The following is a 19216-nucleotide window of genomic DNA, read 5'->3' as shown; positions in this document are numbered from 1 at the left end:
TTTATCTAGATCTGCTTTTAGACACTGTAAGCTTGTTTCCAGGATTTTAAAAGTCTCTTAATAGACAGTGTGTATCCTTACCTAGCCACCTGTCAGTTCTGTGCATATAATGTGCTTAGAAAATAATGTGCAGCACTAGTCCACTTTACCTTTTGCCTGGCAATGCTCCTGAGGCATCTGTTCTCAGATCAAGGGAATATTGAAAGGCCTTAAATCTGATCTCTCAGACAGCTGCGCTAATTTAACTAAAGGGGCTACAAGAGGGGATGGAGAGAAATCTATAAAATATTTGGCTGACATTTGAAAAAAGAGATAGGATGTTTTCTTGTTAACCTTTAGAGCAGCCCATTACATAAATTGTGACAATGTTCTCAGATTAAATGAGACTGTATTCTGGTTTAGCTCTAGATTTATCACTTCAGCAAATGAATTCTACTGTAAATTCTGGCAATATATCTTTTAAAGAATGCTGTTTATCTCACTGGGGAAGCAGAGTGCTGATAAATAAGGAGCACAGCCTTTTGGATGAAACATGGTAAAGATGGATTGGAAAGAAGATTCAATAGCATTGCTTTTCTGCTTCAGTGTAGGAATGTTCCATGGTATGTATCTCATTAAATTACAAGTTTCTCATAGCATTTCTGTAAGTTTTAACATGATAAGCAAAAAGAACTGTGAAATGTTGCTTTCTCATAACATTTGATTATGTGAATTCTAATTACATATGAAAAGCATTTGTACAGAATTCAATGATGAATTGAATGGTTGTTCAGCAGTAGCTTCAATTCCTACTTAAGTTTCCATTCACTCCGAATGAGTAATTTTCTCCAATTTATGAATGTAAGAGCAGGCTGAGCACTGACATTTTAAATAATTTGATTTTAAACATTTCTAAAATTAAAACAACTTCAATAGAATTTTTTGAGTTCTCAGAAGACTAAATCCTGCACTAGTTTCTAAGCGATGAAAATCTCTTTATATTTATTTAAACTCTGAGTAACACGAGAAGCTGAAATACAGACAGCTTACAAACTTCTAAAAAGCCTATGCACATCTTTAGGAAGAGAGTGAAAAAAAGAAGAGAGTAGAAAAAATCTAAATAATTTTAGATTAACATATGAAAATATGATATAAGAGTATGAAATACTATCAGAGGTAGCCAATTTCTAAAAACTGGTTTCTAGAAATTATTTATTCAATTTCTGTAAAGATTTTTGAAAGATGAATAAATTAGCTATTAACAAGCCAAAGGAAAGGAACATGTATGTTGATTCCATTAGGATGAATTTTTGAAACTTAAAAACCACTCATTTTCAGTGTTAGTACCTAAACTGCACTGCAGAATCTGTAATGAGTTACTTATACTTTCCAAAGCAAGGGATTACACATATTGTAATGTTCAAAAAGAAAGACCTTGATTATTCAAAGGGTAAATTGTCGGAATTATTATAAAGACCAAAAGTTTCCAACTGTAATCATGAAAGTAAAGCCTATTTGTCTGTATATAGCCAAGGATGGTTCCTTCTTGTAGGGCAAAATTTATTTTCAGTAAGATTTTATGTTCTCAGGGAGCTGAACAGAGCTAACCAGAAAGCAGCAGGATATAATCCTACCAGCCCCAGACACTAATTTTGTTAAAGGTTGCTGTGTTTCTTTATTTTATCTTTATTTACTGTAGAAAGTTTGTTGGGTGATGGTGACTAATAGCTGAACATCTGGATGCAGTGACCTTTAAAAGCCTTTAGTCATTACTGTGCCCAATTAAACTCAATATCAACAGAAGTGCTTGCATTTTGACTGGACTAGTATAAATCACTCTGCAAATACATTGTACAAACAGGGGGAAGTATTACCATCCTGGGCTCATTCCTCTCTAAATGAGTTCAGCAGGATGGGCCAGGAGCTAAGGATCTGTTTTGGTTTTTGTTTCCAAAGTACAGACTTTGAAAATTAAGAAAATTAATTAATGAAGTTAACTGGACAAAATAGCTCAAAAGCTTCATCGGAGAACAAGATTGGAATTTATTTAAGGCAAATGTACAAAAATTATCTGGGATTCACATCTCATCCAGAGAGAAAGTAGCTTTTAAGAAAGCTTTTTAAAGGTCTAACTGGATAAACAGCCATCTCATAAAAAGGATATTAGAAATAAACAGGGAGTCTATCTGGAATGGGAAAAGGATAGATCATTAAAGGAAGCTTTACTTTAAAGGTCAAAAAGAGCAAGTACAAAGTGACAATTTTGAAAAGCCAAGCTGAGTTTGCCTTTACAAAGGAAAATAAAACAAGTGAGCAAAAGGCTCTTCTAATAATGTTTAAGATGTAGAAGTTTGACTCCTGTTCAGTGAAGGCTCAAGATAAAAGACAACCTAACACGGCACCAAAGCCCAGTATTCAACAGAGTAATTAGTGGAATGAGTAGATGGATAGGCCAGGGACCAGCTTCAGGCTGAATCCTTTGGCACGGCAAAAGGCCAAGGCCAGGCTCAGACCTTATCTGCAGGTAGGGTTTGGGATCAAGGCCAGCAAAGGGAAACAGGGTCTGTCCCTGTCCTGAATGGCCCATCAGGGCTGTGGGGACAGACCTGGGGTGAAGCCAGGCTGAGCCATCAGCCAGTGGGGTGGCCCAGCTCAGCAGCCAGCTGTGTCAGGGATGGAAACGTGTCCTAAGGCCTTTCTGGGGCGAGGATTGATGGCACAGGGGGCTGGAATGGGGTCCTGCACTGTGGCAAGGCCAAGGGGAGCCCTGGGGGCAAGGATGGGCATTTGGGTCCCCGGAGTGCACTCAGGACGCTGGCAGAGTTTCCCCAGCGTTAAGAGTTAAGCAGAGCAATCCAAAGCCTGGTTTTCCCATGCTCCTTTAAAATAAATGGAAAAAAAGGCCTCTATAAACTCCAGTTCAAACTAAGAGCTAAATGCGTGTCTGAAAATTCCTGTCTCTCCATTGACAAGTAGAAGGACTTTGAGCAGTGCCTACATTTATGTGTAGTGAAGTGATAGGCTGACTTTGGGAGAGCTGGTAAGCATCATTTCAGACCTTCAAGAAAACTGACTTACAGAATGTAGAAAGAAATAATAAAGAATTTGTCAAGTTGAAGATTGTTCTTCATAGCTAGAAGCTATACATTGCAGAATTTGTATTTAAAAGAAGAAAAATGAGGTCTTGGGGGCTGAGGAACAATTGTTTAACCTTTGTAATATGGAACACCTGGAGTAAGTGTAATTGAAGATTTCACAATAAACAGAAAATGACATAATGCACAATGAGTTTATCAAAGTTAATCATGGCTTGCCAACAGGAAACTTTTGATATCACTGTTTTCTAGACAGTGCACATATCTGAAGAGTATTTGATATTATGTCACATAGGAAACTATTAATTTTACAACAATAAAATTATGAATTTTTGAGAGTAAGATAACAATAGATTGTGATAAAGGTAACTGTCAATGTAGATTTACTGCAATTCTTTGGAACTAATGTTGTTCAGTATTTCTAATAAGTGGCTAGAGAATAAAAAGTAGACATTTCCATGGAGCTTGTTAATATTTGCATTTTTAATGTTCTTAAACTGAATGTCACATTATACTTCATAACTACCAAAAGTCCCAGTTCTTGAATTGGTTGCATTGATGACCTGCCTGGAACAGATCACAGTTCCTTCTGTCCGGATATCTGAGTATCTGGCAGAAAGGAGGCTGCTGTGTGCCTTGAGCTTGCTCTGAGGTAGTGTTAGGAGAACATGAAGCAGGTTAAATACAAACATTGTTTAGATGACTGAAGTGCTAGGAATAAAATTAAATTTAATAGTAAAATGTGCCTAGACTTACATGTAGATCTCATAACAGAGAAATATCATATAGTTGAACAGTCGTAAATACAGAAGCAGAGAAAGATCAGATACTTTAAACTTTACAAACATTGCTGGAAATAACTCAGTCCTTTTATTTTTGGTAAAGGACAGAGAGTTATTACTGTTTGTTGGTAGTGCATCTATTAGTAACAGGAAACTGGCAAAATACAATGTGATTTGGAGTCATTGACCCCAAGTTGGAAACTGTAAGGGAGCATTAATATCTAGAGGGATTGAAATGCTTTACAATAAAAATTCCTGTTATTCAAAGCTAAAAAACATGACTTTCTTACAAGCCCAACTGTGAGGCAGTGTGTAGTTGAGTAGTTCGACATCTGATAAGTCTAAACATTGATAAAATAAGTCTGAGAGCAACATTCTGCATTTCAGCTTTACTTTCTGCTTCCTGTTGTTCTAAAAAAAAAGCATTAAACTTATGGTAGGCATAGTGTCCTATCATGAGCTAGCCCAGCTTTTCTGCACCATGTGTTGACGAGTGGCACTTGTGTCTTATTTCTTCATTCCTCCTCTTTACAGTATTGGCAGGTTTCAGTGGGTGGTTATAACAGTCTTACAGGTTGTGTCTAAACTGAACTGCAGGAGTGAATGCAGGAGTGAATGAAGTCAAAATCTTGATTCCTGGTAATTCAGAACAGGGAGCAAGGTTGAACAGTTGCTCTGATCTGATCCAATATCCTCGGTGCTATTGTCTGCAAACCAGGAGCTAAGGGAAGAAGGGAATGTGATTTGTACCTGTCATGGAATGAATGCTAATTGAACTGAAGGAAGCAAGTGTTTCATTGTTTGGGCAGCATCTAGTTAAATGAGCTGTCAGTCATACTTTCTCTGCAAGTTTTGCCCTCTGTTTCACTGAAAAATGGACAAAGAATGTTTTGGTTTTTTCTGATTTCTAAAATACTTGTATAGTATATATTTGAAAGGTATGAAAATTTTTAAGACTAATTTTCAATGGTTTTTTTTTAAAATACTATAATGTGTTTATTGTATAATGTGCAATAAACCACATTTTGCAAGCATTTTTTATAATGAAAGTTTGATGTTTACAAAGAAACTCAACTCGAGATTTATATACCTAAATTTAGTTGCCTGTGATACAAATGTCTGTTTATGAGCTGGATGTGTAAGATTCCATTACCAATGGAAGGCTCAGGGAAGATCTTATCAATCTAGATATATACAAACAAGAATATAGAGCCAGGCTCTTTTCAGTGCTGCCCGGTGACAGAAAAAGGGGCAACAGACACAAACTGAAGCATGGGAGGTTCGGTCTGAACTTGAGAAAACACTTTTTTACTGTCATGGTCACTGAGCACTGGCACAGGTTGCCCAGACCGTCACCATCCTTGGAGATATTCAGAAGTCCCCTGGACATAGTTATGGGAAATCTGGCGGAGCAGGTGGGTTCAACCAGATGACCTACAGAGGTCGCTTTCAACCTCAATCATTCCATGCGACTCTGATTCTACAAAAATGATAATTTTCAGTCTCATAATCCCTTTGACATAATTTCTTCCTTTAAAGAATTGTAACCAGAAGAACTAAGCAAAATTTTTGAGGCTGAAATAATAATTATAAAACAGATTGGAAATCCTCTTTAAATAAGAACACTACTGCAAACAGAGTATTCAAAATACATGTTATATGCTATGTATTTAAAATTAATGCTTTGGGGTTTTTTTACAATATTCTTGAGAATATGGATTTTGTAATTCTTTTAAGTAGGTGACTAATATTACTTTTTATTTAAAATTACTAATTGAGACTTTTTTAAAAAGATACCTTGTAGAATGTATATTGAATAGACTATAAATAAATCAATTAAACCCTCCTCCCCTCAAAAAAACAACAAACCCCACCTTAAACATTTTCAAATCATATGGATTCCATTTATAGTCAAGTACTATTTAAATAATAAATATATCAAAGCTCCATAAAAGAGTTTGGTGAAATAAACATCTGAAGAAAAGTACAAAGATCAGTGTTTACAGAGCCATTGTGCTGTGTACTCTTCTATATGGATCCAAATCATGGATCATCTACCGTCACCACCTGCGACTCTTAGAACACTTCCATCAATGCTGCGTCCGTACAATCCTAAACCTTCACTGGTCAGATTATGTGACCAATACATCTGTTCTAGAAGAAGCAGCAGTCACAAGTATTAAGGCCATGTTGCTGAGAACACAGCTGTGCTGGGCAGGGCACGTCTCAAGGATGAAGGACCACCACCTCCCTAAGATCCTGCTCTATGGTGAACTTGCCACCAGCTGCCGCAAGAGAGGAGCCCCAAAGGGGAGATACAAGGACTCCATGAAACAATGTCTCAGCCTTGGCCATATCAATCATCATCATTGTCTACTCTGGCCTCCAATCGGGAGGCCTGGAGACACACCATTTATAACGCTGCTGCTTCTTTTGAGAACACCTGCAGGATCCCTCTCGAGGAGAAAAGACAACGTAGGAAGAACCGTGTCTTGTCGATACCACCTAAGGAGCCTTTCCACTGTGCCTTTTGCAACTGGACTTGTCTATCTCGTATTGGCCTTTTTAGCCATCAGTGCGCTTGGAGCAAGCGTGGGTAGAGTCCTTCCCAAATCTTCGTTCACGAAACCCAGCCAAATCTCTGAGTGTGAATGTAAGAAGACAGGGATTAATTTACTGAAAACAAGACAAGTCCGGAATTTCAAAGTTAGGCTTTCCAGATTTCTTTAATAACTTCAATTCCACCTTGAGCAGCCAAATTTAGGGATTTTGATGGAGGAAATAAATGATGTAGGGTCACAAATTAGGAACACATATATAAAATAATCCCATAATCATTAGTGAGCACTTCTAATCAAGAAGAAAAGGCTGAAAGAAACAATATAATTGAAAAATTTGTAACAGAAAAAGACGTGGAACAATATCCTCTCACAGCAGACAAAAATTACAAACACTTTTAAATTGAAGTCCTCATAAAATGTTATTGCATGTAAGGTTAAAACTCTTCAGATTTATACCTGGTTGAAGTGTGAGAGGCAAAGGAATGTATTCAAACACTTAAATCATGAAGTTAGATCTGTAAGCAAAACTAAACAGGCATCTAACTTGACTTTTAACTATTCTTGACAAACATGTACGTGAAAATTAAATATAATTAATTTTATCTTCTTACCTTTCATTTTTTATAAAAAATAGCAAAAAGAAAATGAACTGAAATAATAACTGACCTAACTATGTAGGTATCTATACAGCAGTCATTTTCTCAGATATTGTCTTGCTCAAACTAGAACTGGTAAACCTTCCAATGGATCTTCTGGTCTCATTCTTCCCTTTTTCTTCCTCCTTTAGTCTTTATGGACTTATTCCAGAGACAATTTGACTGTAAATATCTTATTACTTTTTCACCCAGTCTGTGACTTCCTTAATTCATATACTGCCAGCACATCTGTGGAAAAAAACCTGAATCTTACAATGAAAGATCTGAACTCTACAAGTGATCTTAATTTCTTGAGAAAAATAGCACATCAAACTAATATTATCACAAGACAAATTAACAGAAAGACATACAAATCAGACTAGTTGCTGTTTTCAAACCGTGTTCCTGATGACCTGTGAATCAAATCTCTGCAAAAGATCTCTCCCAATATATGATTATATATTATATAAGTAAGACACGGCATAAATCTGTGTTGTTGAGGACACTCAAGACCTAAGATCTGAGAAAAGACATGCAGCTAATTGGCTTGGATTCATGGTTTCAGATATGTCTGGAAGGTGTCTCAGTGTAGAACTCCAAGCCTTCTGCCTCAGAGCTCCCCACAAATTAACATGATGCTGGACATGTCTGGAAAGGCCCTCCATGAGGCAGCTTTGTGGAGCACAAGAAATATGACGTGGCTCTCCCACAGAACCACTATTTAAGAAATTTGTAAACATCACTATATACTCAAAGCAATTTAGGATTTGCTACAAAAGCTGCAGGCAATAAAACAGCATGGACCTCAATTCGCATATGTTCTCTAAATTGTTCAATGTGGGATTTTTAACAGCCCTTGCAACTGTTCACAATACAATCAATTGGCAGGTTTTACCCTAGATACATTGAGGCAAAAACAGGTTAGCACTGAGTGACAGCGATAACACCATAAACCAAAAGAAATCTTTCTGGAGTGACCCTCTTGTAAGCTCGGGAATATCACAATTGCTGAAAATGTCTGTGGTAATTTGCTATGACTATGAGGAATTGTGTTCCTGTTTACTGCCTATTTCAGCGGTGGCAAACACTCAGATCCTGTGTGTTGTGTGTTTGTTATTGCCTGCCTTGCAGGTTACTCAGGAAAAGAAAGAGTGTGTCATAAGAGACTATGCGTTATCAGTAGTGATGAAAGCAAATAAAAACTGCAAGGTGCTGTGATGTATTTACCTTTGACTGCAAGACCCTCTGTTTGGATATAACAAATCAGCTTCTCAGAATTTTGCTCATCTGAGCAGCAGCTGTTTGCCATATGGATCAAAACTTCATTTGGCAAATGGAATCATTTCCTTATGCCCATCTGATTTTCATGTACAGTCATATATCTGAATGTTTAAAGGAAGGAGTTTGCTGGTCTGCTGAGGGTGGTTCAGCTGAGAAGTGTTTATTTTGAATCCCAGTTTTCTTTTTTTTATTTTCCCCAGAAAGTTCTTCTCCTCCAGAAGGCTTAAAACACAACAAAACAAAAAGTCCTAAACCCAAAACTTATAAAGTAATATGAGGAAAACAAAAGACAAGGAGAAATACATTTTAATCTTAACAAAATAAGACAAATATTCTAAGTGAAATTCTATCTCTAAGGGAGTAAGAAACAATGCATTTCTTGTATCTTCTAACTATTGTATTATTATCAACAGGATTGACAATTTAATTTAAGAATAAATGAAGATGATGACTGTCAGTGACAATATCAGAATGCAAGAAGCTATAATAGTTTTAATATTTTAAAATGTGAACAAGGAAGTTCCCAGTTTAATGAATACGGTTTAAGTCTATGAAACAAGATTATGCAAACAGAAGGAAGAAATATCCTTTCAGTGTATAGGTTATAATCCTACAAGCACATAATTTCTTTTTAGTTATAGACTTCTAGAACTGGTCATGCAAAGCTGTCACAGCAGATTTCATGCTTTTAGTGAATGAACAGAGCCTCACAACACCTTCTGGCTATTATGGGTAAGAATTGTTAGAACCACTAACTCAAGCAAAGGAGATTAAGGAATTTATTCATGGACATAATGCACATCCAGGTTTACATATTATGTTCACGTGTTCCCATATGGACTCCCACACTAACAACACAAACCACAGAATTATCAGAGAGATAATACATACATAAAAATTAGGTAATGTGTAGTTGTGGATTCATTTATAACTTTGGTTTGTTGTCCTCATGACTAAAACACTGGTTTCATTGACCTCTTGAGTTCTTGACTCATGACCTATCTAATCAGAAACATAGCTACACAGGAAATTACTTTTTAACATCATAAGAATTATTTTTATTATTTTTACTTTTCAAGGTTTTTTTCTGTCTGATGAAATGTCAAAATATGATATTTTGGGTGTCCAATATTGAAAATCTACTGAATTGCAGCAATTAAAGTGATCCATTTTCTTTTAATTCTATTCTATTTTATAGTTCTCTATGTTACACATTAATTCTGACTTTAACCTAAAGTACCTTCAAAATGGAAAATGTAATTTTAAACTCTGATATCTCTCAGAAAGTTCAGATGGTTTTGTAATTTCAGAGCTCCTTGAAAATAGATTAAATTCACAGAATGTACTCTTTCATCATTTTTTTGTGATTGCATTCTGATTTTGATATATCTGATATACAAATTCTCAGTTTCAAATAATGCTCAAGATCCTTTAAGCAGTTTGACGTAAGTTCTATATATATATATTAGCAATAGATATAATCTCTTTATTGATTGTGTTCTGGACATTCAATGCAGTCAAAATTAAATTTTCAATTAATCATATAAATGCTTCAAATCTCCCAGTAGTTTTTATTATTCTCTTTCTGGAGCTTAATACACCTCTATTGTTATCAGCTGTGATAAACTCAAAAAAGAACGTAAAATGCAAGACTGTAGTTTTTTTGTTTTTAAACTAGAGAACTAGTCTTCTAAAAGAAATTTATAATCAGGAGCTAGATGCTTGAGCTACTTAGTTAAATTTAAAAGTTGCATCATATTCCAAATTGTAAATATTCCCTTAGCAGCCTGTGGCCACATTGGTACATTCACAGAGCATATTTTGATCCTAAGCAAATATGGATGTGTTAGATGATGCTGTGCCTAACAACCTTCACTTCAGGAAGTGTATTTAGCTCAAATCCAACACCAGAATGCTGTATTTCTTGTTTCTAGTTCTAGAAACAGACAGGTGCAATTTTGACATGCACGTGCAAAAAAAGATATAATGAACCTAGATGCTAAATCAAGCAGTGAGCTGAAAAAGCTTAAGTATGGGTATTAATCCATATTTTTCTCCACAGTTAAATTCTTGATGAAGGGTTTCTTTTCAGTGTCAGGGAATTGGAACCCTTAGATGAAACAATGGATATTCAAAACAAATATTGAAATAGTACAGCTAAGGTCCTTTTATTTTGCTGTAGTGTGCATAGAAGGACACTCAGGAAATGTGAACTATCAGCTCATTGTCCCCAAAACGATTATTGACACAACTTAGGACTTAAATCTGCATTTCAGCTTGCTGAGTTGCAGGCTGCATTCAAACCTGAGTACTGTACTAAGCCATCATTCAACCCAAAACCTGAAGTCCACAGTAAATTTTCTACAAATTCCTACTGATTCTGTATTACATCATAAACATATGAAAATGGCATTTTCATGTGTGGCCACTGGTTTTAGGATGGTTTTCTAATTCATCAGATCACTTCTAGTGCACTAAACCAGCATAATTTTTGCCCTTTACCTACTCTGTGCCTTTCCTCATGGGATATACTTCCTTAGCATTTTTTCCTATTAATTTACTTAACTTCTTGAAATCAAAATCAATGAGCAAACTTCAGCTAAGAGAAGTTAAGCTGAGGATGCTCAGAAAGGTGGGTATTTGACTCAGAGGTAATAAATACTTCCAGAATACCTTAAGGGTAAATTTGAAAGTTGCCCTGAAAGTTTATTCTATCCAGTTGGATTAATTGCGACCCCAAATGCTTTTTTATTTCTAACAATGTTACAGTGATTGTCTCAGAATTAAATGCCAAACTCCTGGATATCTGGCATTAGAAGAAATGAATAGAACCAAAAATTAGTAGCTAGGTACAAGTGAAAGGCCCGTGTAAACATTTTCATTGGAAAACGATCCTTTAGTGTGGAGTCATAATGTATTTTATTAAGTTTGTTTGTGACCAGTCAGTATGTGTATACCATGTTAGCTGGTAAAATGGTGTGTGTGCATTGCACAGTCCACCACTGAACCCACCAGCACAACTGGTTCCTGTGGGATGTGACAGATACTTCAGGGACAAACAGGTGTATTCTCAGGAGGAGACGTGCACCCAGGAACCTGGGCTTCTTTTGGTGAGGCTGGAGGTCTACAAGGCAGAAATATGTAGGAAATATGGGGTATAACATGGCAGAAATACAATGTGACAAGCAGAAATACATGTTTTCCCATCTATTTGTGATAGAATCGTAGGTATAATGATTTGCCTCTCTTCTAGTAATATTTTTATAGGCTTCCTAGAATATATCTGGAAGTGTTCTTATGTTCCTTATATTCACTTCTGGTTCCCTGGTGTATACATAAAAACGCCTTTTAAAATGTAGTTGTGGGTAGGCAACCTTCCATTCCAAACACAGATGGTACATCTGCATTTATTATTAAGACATGCTAACTGGAACTTTTTTTACAGCCTATTGTGACTATCCTTTTTTTCCTCACCAACTTAATAAATTTGGATATGACACAGTGACTCTTTTATTTAAAACAGAACATTTGTGCTCTATTTCCTATTTAAAAAAAAATGAGTAAACAAACTGCTTTATCCCTTCATTACAGCTGCTGTTCCACAACCTGCTTGTCTGCAGGGATTTTTACCTACTGAGTAGGTTGTCTCATTGTCTTGATGTTCATCAAGTCTTGGCTTAGACAGTGTGAGGCACCACTGAAAAATGAGTTTCCTTCCTGTTTCAGTTATGGCATATTTGATTGAATACTCATTTCACCATGGTTGCTACTTCACTGGAATTTTTGCTGGCCGGATGACCTATGATTCTCAGTTTGAATGTGTGTTTTTCTGTCCTGACATTCTCCTTTTCGAATTACATCACAAAAGCTAGCTGTTCGTTCAGACTGGATTTTACAAGACAGATACTTATATTTTATCAATTTTATTGTGTTTTGACTCAGAATAAAGCTTAATGAGTTTTTTTATCAATAGTTTTAAAGTTATTTTTGAGTCAACATGCTTTGAAGTATCCTCTCGCTTTTCATAAAAATAGTCCCGTATGCCTAGAGCCAAATAAAGTTCTTTTGAACATATCTAAAAACATGAGTAGTCCCATAGATATAAATGGGAGATAAGTAAATTTGTGAGCATGTTTTATTATCTCTTTAAATGTGTCACACAGAACAACAACTAGTTTATGCTATTCAGATGTGATCTTTGTGATCGGTATAAAAGCTGATCTCTGCTCTTAATCTCCATCTTCAGACAGGCTGCTGTTTATAGTGCTGGTACTTTATCTGTGTTAGATGGATACACTGATGTGATAGAACCATTCCAGGCTGTTACTGTTCTTCTACCTCCTTAAAAAGTTTCTTTGAAAATCTATTGCAGAGAGGTATCTTTGGTTTTATTGTAACACTGTATTTCAGCAGTCCTTCTGCTATCAGCAAAGTCAGGAAAGAAGACCATGGGCAGTACGGCACTTAGAATACCTCAGTTTGCCACCTAAAATGCACTCTATCTGGAATTGTAGCAGCTAAATTTTGCCCTCAGAGTCATGATACTTTGTTAACTTTTCTTCTAGTGTTTGTTTCAAAGGTCAAAATTTAATTAATAAATCTTAGCCCACATAACTGTATTTTTTAATTGACAATACACAGGAAGACTGTGGAGCTTTAATACAACTTTTAAAAGAGAGAAAAAGATAGAAGGAAAAAAAAACAGAAAAGCAGAGAGAAAATTAAAGGAAGATGCTGATGGAGAGAAAAGGATAAAAAGAGAGGAAGAAAGAGAGAGAAAAATATAGAAGACGAAGTGAGAGAGAAAAGGAGAGTGAAAGACAGAGAGATAAGAGAAAGATAAAAAAAAAAAAGAAAAGAAAAAAAGAAAGAAAAGGATATGTCTTATTGCTGCTGCCAATGAGACATATAAGTTGTTTACAAGACTAATTAGCATTTGAAGTTTTTAAAAAATGTGATATTCAGTATTCAACACTTTGGTTAAATATGCCTCCTGTTAAAAACTGGAAGATTTTTTCCAGATACAGAGCCAGGTTTCTACACCAGTCCTTTCAATGGGACCATATCAAACATCCTTGTCATAAAACACAGATTAATTTTCAATAGTGTGCTTGCCATTTTAATCTTGGGAAACAAATATCAGATCTATTTTTTTTTTCTTTCCTTTCCCCAAAGAAGCTATAAGAAAAATAGTTTGAATGTTGTTCATCTCAAGCTGAGTGATATAGCCCTGTATTTCCTGTGGGTGCTCAATGTGCATTATCAGTGGGTTATTTGAAGTGTTTCCATAGCTGAAGGACATGTGCATAAAATAATCTTAGGCAAAAATAAAGACTGTTCCTTTGCTCCTTAATATATGAATTGAAACCACATTGGTTTATCTACTGGGAATAAATGATGAAATACATTGAAATGGTAAAAAAAATAGCTGATATGTGGCATGTAAATCTACGTATTTTCTGTATTGCTGATTTTACTCCTTTATCAAAAAATGTTTATTCAAGGGTTTATATGAAAATTAAGTAAAGGACAATGGAGTTGTTGAGGTTCAGTTTGGGTTTGGGTTTTTTTCTTCTTAAGGGAAAATAATTAAGTTTTAACACGGAATATTTATTGCTCCATAGCATATGAAAAAAGCTATTACTTTTCAGTGTTTTATATGTGAAACATTTTGTACCAGAAGTAAAAAGCAACTCACAAAATTGTATATCTGAAAATTCCTTGCCCAGATGATTTAAGAGTTTACATGGGAACTTCGGTAGGTTGCATAGAGAGAGAAAAAAAGTTATGAATCACTAGGAAGATAATTTCATAGCACCAAAAGTTGGATGACCATAAAACATTGGCAGGTTGCAAAACATTCTAAGGAAATATCACTGCAAACTTACTCTGTTTTTATACTTTTCCCTAGACAATACTCGTTGATTACTGTCAGATAGAATTTCTTGTCTACATGGACTTGTACTTGAACCTAATCTGCAGATTTTTTGATTAAAATCCAGGGTTACTGATCTGGGGAGTTAGATATACAGTGAGTATTAATCTGTATACCACTATTATAAGAAAGACTTAAAAAAAAGCATTCTAGTAATAATACAAAGTCAGAAATTATGTGTTTCAGTTTAGAGTAGACCACACCTGCTATTCAGCAGGAAAAAAAAAATAAAAAAGAAAACAAAACTTTTCCATAGTTTTTTTCTATGCCACTACTGTAGTGCATTTTTGGCTTAATGTTTATTTATATCAATCTGATTTTATTAATAAGAAAATCTTATTTAATAATTTAATAAAAAATATTGAAATAGGCTTAATAGTAGTGTTCTAAATTAAAAAACTTATTCTTTAATTGGCAAGTTTAATTTTTGGTGCCAAGAATGGGATCAAAACTCCATGAAAGTTGAGCAAAGCTGCAGAATGTTTTAGAACAGCCCATAGACCTCTAAATTGGGCTTCAATCTCATCTTTGCTGCAGAAGTTGGTAGTAAAATCCTCAGCAGCAGAGTACTCTGAGGCAAGAATATATTCTATCACTGTTTGATGTGCAATGAAGCCTAATTATCCATGCTCAAATTTCACCTATATCAAAAAAGATTGGCAACAGTTAATCTCTATGAAAAGTGGGGATTGGGTACTTTTTAAAAATAGATACCATAGTGTTGAGGTATAGATTACTAAAAATAGCATGGAAAAGTGCTTTATTGGCACAGCAAATGTAGAGCAATCACACTGTTATCAGCATCATTTCAGTGCCAGCATTACCTGTGGTGAGACCTTAAGGGAGAAAGCTATGCTGAAAAAAAGGTTTTTCCTTAGGATATAAAGAAATGACACAGCAAAGAAATGTAAGTTTGCCCTACTCTTCCTTTGAGAGTTCCTGTCTTGATTCTGCAGTCACACGTCCCTTTTCTCTACTTGACTATTTTCCAGTAGCTGCATTACAAAGCTCATATCCCAAACAAGGACACTTTGATTCAAATAAAGTATCCAAAGCTTCTTCTTGAAAAGAATTCAAGCTGAGATTCCTCCTCTGATAACATCTTTTCTGAATAACTTGGGAAGCTTTCTGTCTCTGGAGTTACAAACCTTAAAGCAGGAAAGATCAGTACTTTATGGTCATGAATTGTGAGCTCTTTTTTGTTGTTTGTGTTTTCTCTGAGCTGCTGTTAATATGTCCTCGTGTCTGAGAGATTGCTAGGAAACTGATGAATCCCCATTTAGGTTTCTTCTTAAAATCTTTAACAGCACCCTAGGTAGAAATTCGCCTCTTTGATATGAAATCCTAGAGAATTTACTCTTGACAGCAAGTTCTGGAAGTCTTCAGTCTCTGGAATTCAAAGAGCTAATGCTTTTTTCTCTGGATTTTTGAAATGCTGAAGAAGTTATTCCATAACATATAGTCCACAGACAAAGACCAGTTTAATTTTATTCTTTGGTACTCTAAATATATTGAAAATATTTTTTAAAAAGTATATTAATCTGTGATATATTAATAGTATCTTTATATCTCATTTTTATTAAACCACTGTATTTTTTTATTTTTTTTTTGTTAAATGGTCTCAGCATCAATTTTGGTAGTGTTTTCTCAGCATACCTTACAATAACGTTTCTTTTACAGAAATATCATATTGGAAGATAAAGACACTTTGCTGTTTGCCAACCATTTTACCTCTTCTATATACTATATGTATCCTATAGAGAACCTATTTTAAACTTTTCCAATTTAGAAGCAAACTTTTCCAATTCAAAAGCATTTAAGTTGAACAAATTAATACATGGGCTTGCATCTCTACATTGCTTTTTTCAAATTTTTTCTAGAAATCCTTTTTGTTAGTTTGGATTTTTTTCTTGTAAATGATATATTTTTTAATTTCAAAGCCCAAAACTATGTCATGATTTGAAATCCACCAAAAGTTTACTATATTTTTTAAATAAGAGCAATTATTGAAAATAAAAAATGCGCTAGGAAATCCAAAAATTATTCTCCAGTTTGGGATTTACCATATAAAAATATCTTAGAAAAACTACCCTCAATTTTATGGTTTAGCCAGTTAAATGGAAAAAAAATATTCAACTAGAAATGTTCAGTGGTTTTGCTTAAGTACACTCTTGGTTTTCTCTGATTTAAAAAATACAGATGGAAGGGTGAATTATCTTTATATATGAAAGTTTCAGAGTAAACATTACTGTATGGTCCAAACAACATATATACACACCTTACCTCAGAAACTAAAATCATTAAACTGTTTTAAAAGATGGATAATTCTAAGGATAATATGATTTGGAGATTGTCTTAGTGGCTGAATATTTTGGGTTGATATTTTCAAGCTTTTCAACAATAAAGACATTTAAGTATATTTAAAAGTACATATATAAATGTAGATTTCCTTGATCATGGTTAAACTTTGTATTTTACCTAAATATTCAAAGGAATGAAGACTTTCTGAACCAAAAAAAAAACCAGCAACTGGAAAAAGGGAGATCTGAAGACTGAGTGATTACCACAGATTAATTTGGTCAAAGCTTTGATTTTCAGACTACTTTGTCCTAGAGGATATATTTTTTAATAAGCATGAAAAAAACGCTTCTTTATTTGCCAAAAATGATACACTTATGGAGAAGCACAAGTGGATGCATATTTGAATGGTTAAATAGTATACAGACCAACTATCCTCAGAGAAGTAACTCTTAACTATGGCATGTAAATTAAGGGCTTCTGGGGCCATTGCTTCATATCAAATGTATTCAGCTTCTGTTTTTTTTCCAAAGGCCAGTACCACTACTTAATTCTAGTAAACCAAGGTCAAAGAGAGGTTCATTTTTTCTTACATTGTTGCACAAAAAAAAAAAAAAAAAAGCTATTGTAAAGCTTTTGCAGATCAAGTGAGGCCTTGAGTAATACAAAGTACATTAGAATCTACTTACCAGTACTACCAATGGTGTTTATTCTTTGCAGACTTTCTTGGCACTGCAGAGACTAATAGAAGAGGAAAGAAACAAATATATTCACAAAGTTTAACGTGTTCAGTCAATATACCTAAACTCAGAGCACATACAAGGAATAAAATTCTTCTGAGGGATTTTTTGTTTTTCCAAAATCACATAAACATAATGTAGCATGTTCCCCAAAACTTCAAATGGATATTGCTGCAATTTTTTAATGAAAATAATAATTTTGCATGCACATTTTTTTGCAAAATTGATCTTGTAGATGAAGAATTTAGGTATGGAAATATATAAATTTTGATCAGATAAAATTTGAACAGATATTTCCTACTAATAACAATGTGCTGTATATAGATTTTGCCTTATGTATGGGAGGTTTTGTTGTTGTTGTTGTTGTTTGGATTTTTTTGGTGTCATTTTGTAGGTTTTTTTTTTTTATTCCAAACTATTGGAAATAGTAATTTCTGAACTGGTCTTGAAGAGCTGTATCTGCTGCCATTGGGTACCATTCCATAAATTACTTCAATGACTTTAATAGTAGAAGTTAAAAATTGTTTTGTTATTCATCCTAATTCACATAGATGTGAAAAGCAGTTACAAGATGTCTCATACAGGATATCCATAAGAATTTATGCTATTAACTGTCTGTGTGGATGAATGCTGGATTACCTGGCTAGGGTTTAGGAACCAAACCTGAACACCTGGGAGTCTGGGTGCAGGAAGAGTTGTGAGTTATGTATGTTCGAATATTATGAAATATAATGGGGGAAACCAAGCACATCCAAGTCACTTTGGAGCTTGTGTTCCTTTTTAACCTCAGCAACTTCAAACCCATAATTTCCATCCCCCAGGAGCATGCATCTGTGTATAACGTGATAACCTAGGATGCTTCATATTTTGCATATGCACTGCAATATTTTGCATGTTTGTGCCATGAGCATGTTTCATCAAGGTGTGACACTGCTTGCATCAGTTTGTTTTGGGGTAGAGGAAAGTGCAGCTGTATAGTTTCAAGCCAAGTTGTATCAAAAGTGGGTAATAGCCCCTGAATAATTTTATTATTTTGTAAGCTCTGACATGAGCTGAAGGACTACGAGGTGTTTTAAAGCTAGACAGTTTTGTCTAGTAAATACACTTGGAATGTTACCTGTGAATGCCACATTTGGTGTCTGCTTCATGTCTGCAGGTTAGTGCCCACAGTGCAGAGTGAGGCATAGCTTGTCTTCATTCTTGGGTTTCCCTGGTGAGTGATCAACAAGGAGCCTCATCTGAGGAGCCACTTTCCTGCTTCCCTGCACTTGACTGGTGTGGTGAATCTGCCCTCTGGGATTGAAGTTCAGATCTGCAACATTTAGTATGATGACATGCTAAGTCCTTTTGACTGAATCTAAAATAGTAGCCCACGAAGTTTCTGAGCCTCCCCTTTCAACTGGACATTAATCCCTGTTCATGGATCTTGTTACCCCCTTCCTCCTGTTCTTCCTCTCAGCTTTTACACCCTGTTTCCCTTTTTCTTTCTGCATGAAGAAGGTGTGGGGATTAGTTTGGAAAGTACCACACGTCTCCAGAGCTGGGGCTCTGGCTGAGGTACCTCAGCAAGTATTGACACCTGGCATGTGCTGTAGTTCTACTTAAACTCTACTTTTCCCAGCAATGCCAAATCTTGCAGTATATACCTCAGTCTTTTCCCATCCTAGTCTAAAGACCAGTTTGTAAAAAAAGACAATAAAATTTTATCTTGCTTGAAATGTGAAGCACAACTGCTTGGCTTAAACTACTCAGGCAGCCTGAGACTTTTTCATCAACCAACTCTATGTTAAACAATAATTACTGCAAGCTCTGGCTTATTTTATTAGTCTTATTATCCAGTAGGACTTTAACAGACTGATACCTATACCAGATAAATCAAAGGTTTATTTTGATCGAAAGAGGTGATTTAT

At 35.1% G+C, this 19216-nt stretch overlaps 1 long non-coding RNA gene across 1 annotated transcript; it reads right to left on the bottom strand.

Moving 5' to 3' along the window:
* Positions 1-7140: 7140 nt before the first annotated feature.
* On the bottom strand, positions 7141-18510 carry LOC108507323. The gene is made up of 3 exons (XR_001878080.1): positions 18424-18510; positions 17256-17307; positions 7141-7301 (listed from the first exon to the last, which is right to left on the bottom strand). It is a non-coding gene; the product is annotated as an uncharacterized LOC108507323 (long non-coding RNA).
* Between the last annotated feature and the right edge of the window lie 706 nt (positions 18511-19216).

This window comes from Lepidothrix coronata, unplaced genomic scaffold, assembly GCF_001604755.1.
Source record: "Lepidothrix coronata isolate B3197 unplaced genomic scaffold, Lepidothrix_coronata-1.0 Scaffold251, whole genome shotgun sequence".
In the NCBI taxonomy this organism is placed as follows: domain Eukaryota; kingdom Metazoa; phylum Chordata; class Aves; order Passeriformes; family Pipridae; genus Lepidothrix; species Lepidothrix coronata.
Note: the sequence above shows the minus strand (reverse complement) of the source record. Positions and strands in the feature narration are given on the sequence as shown.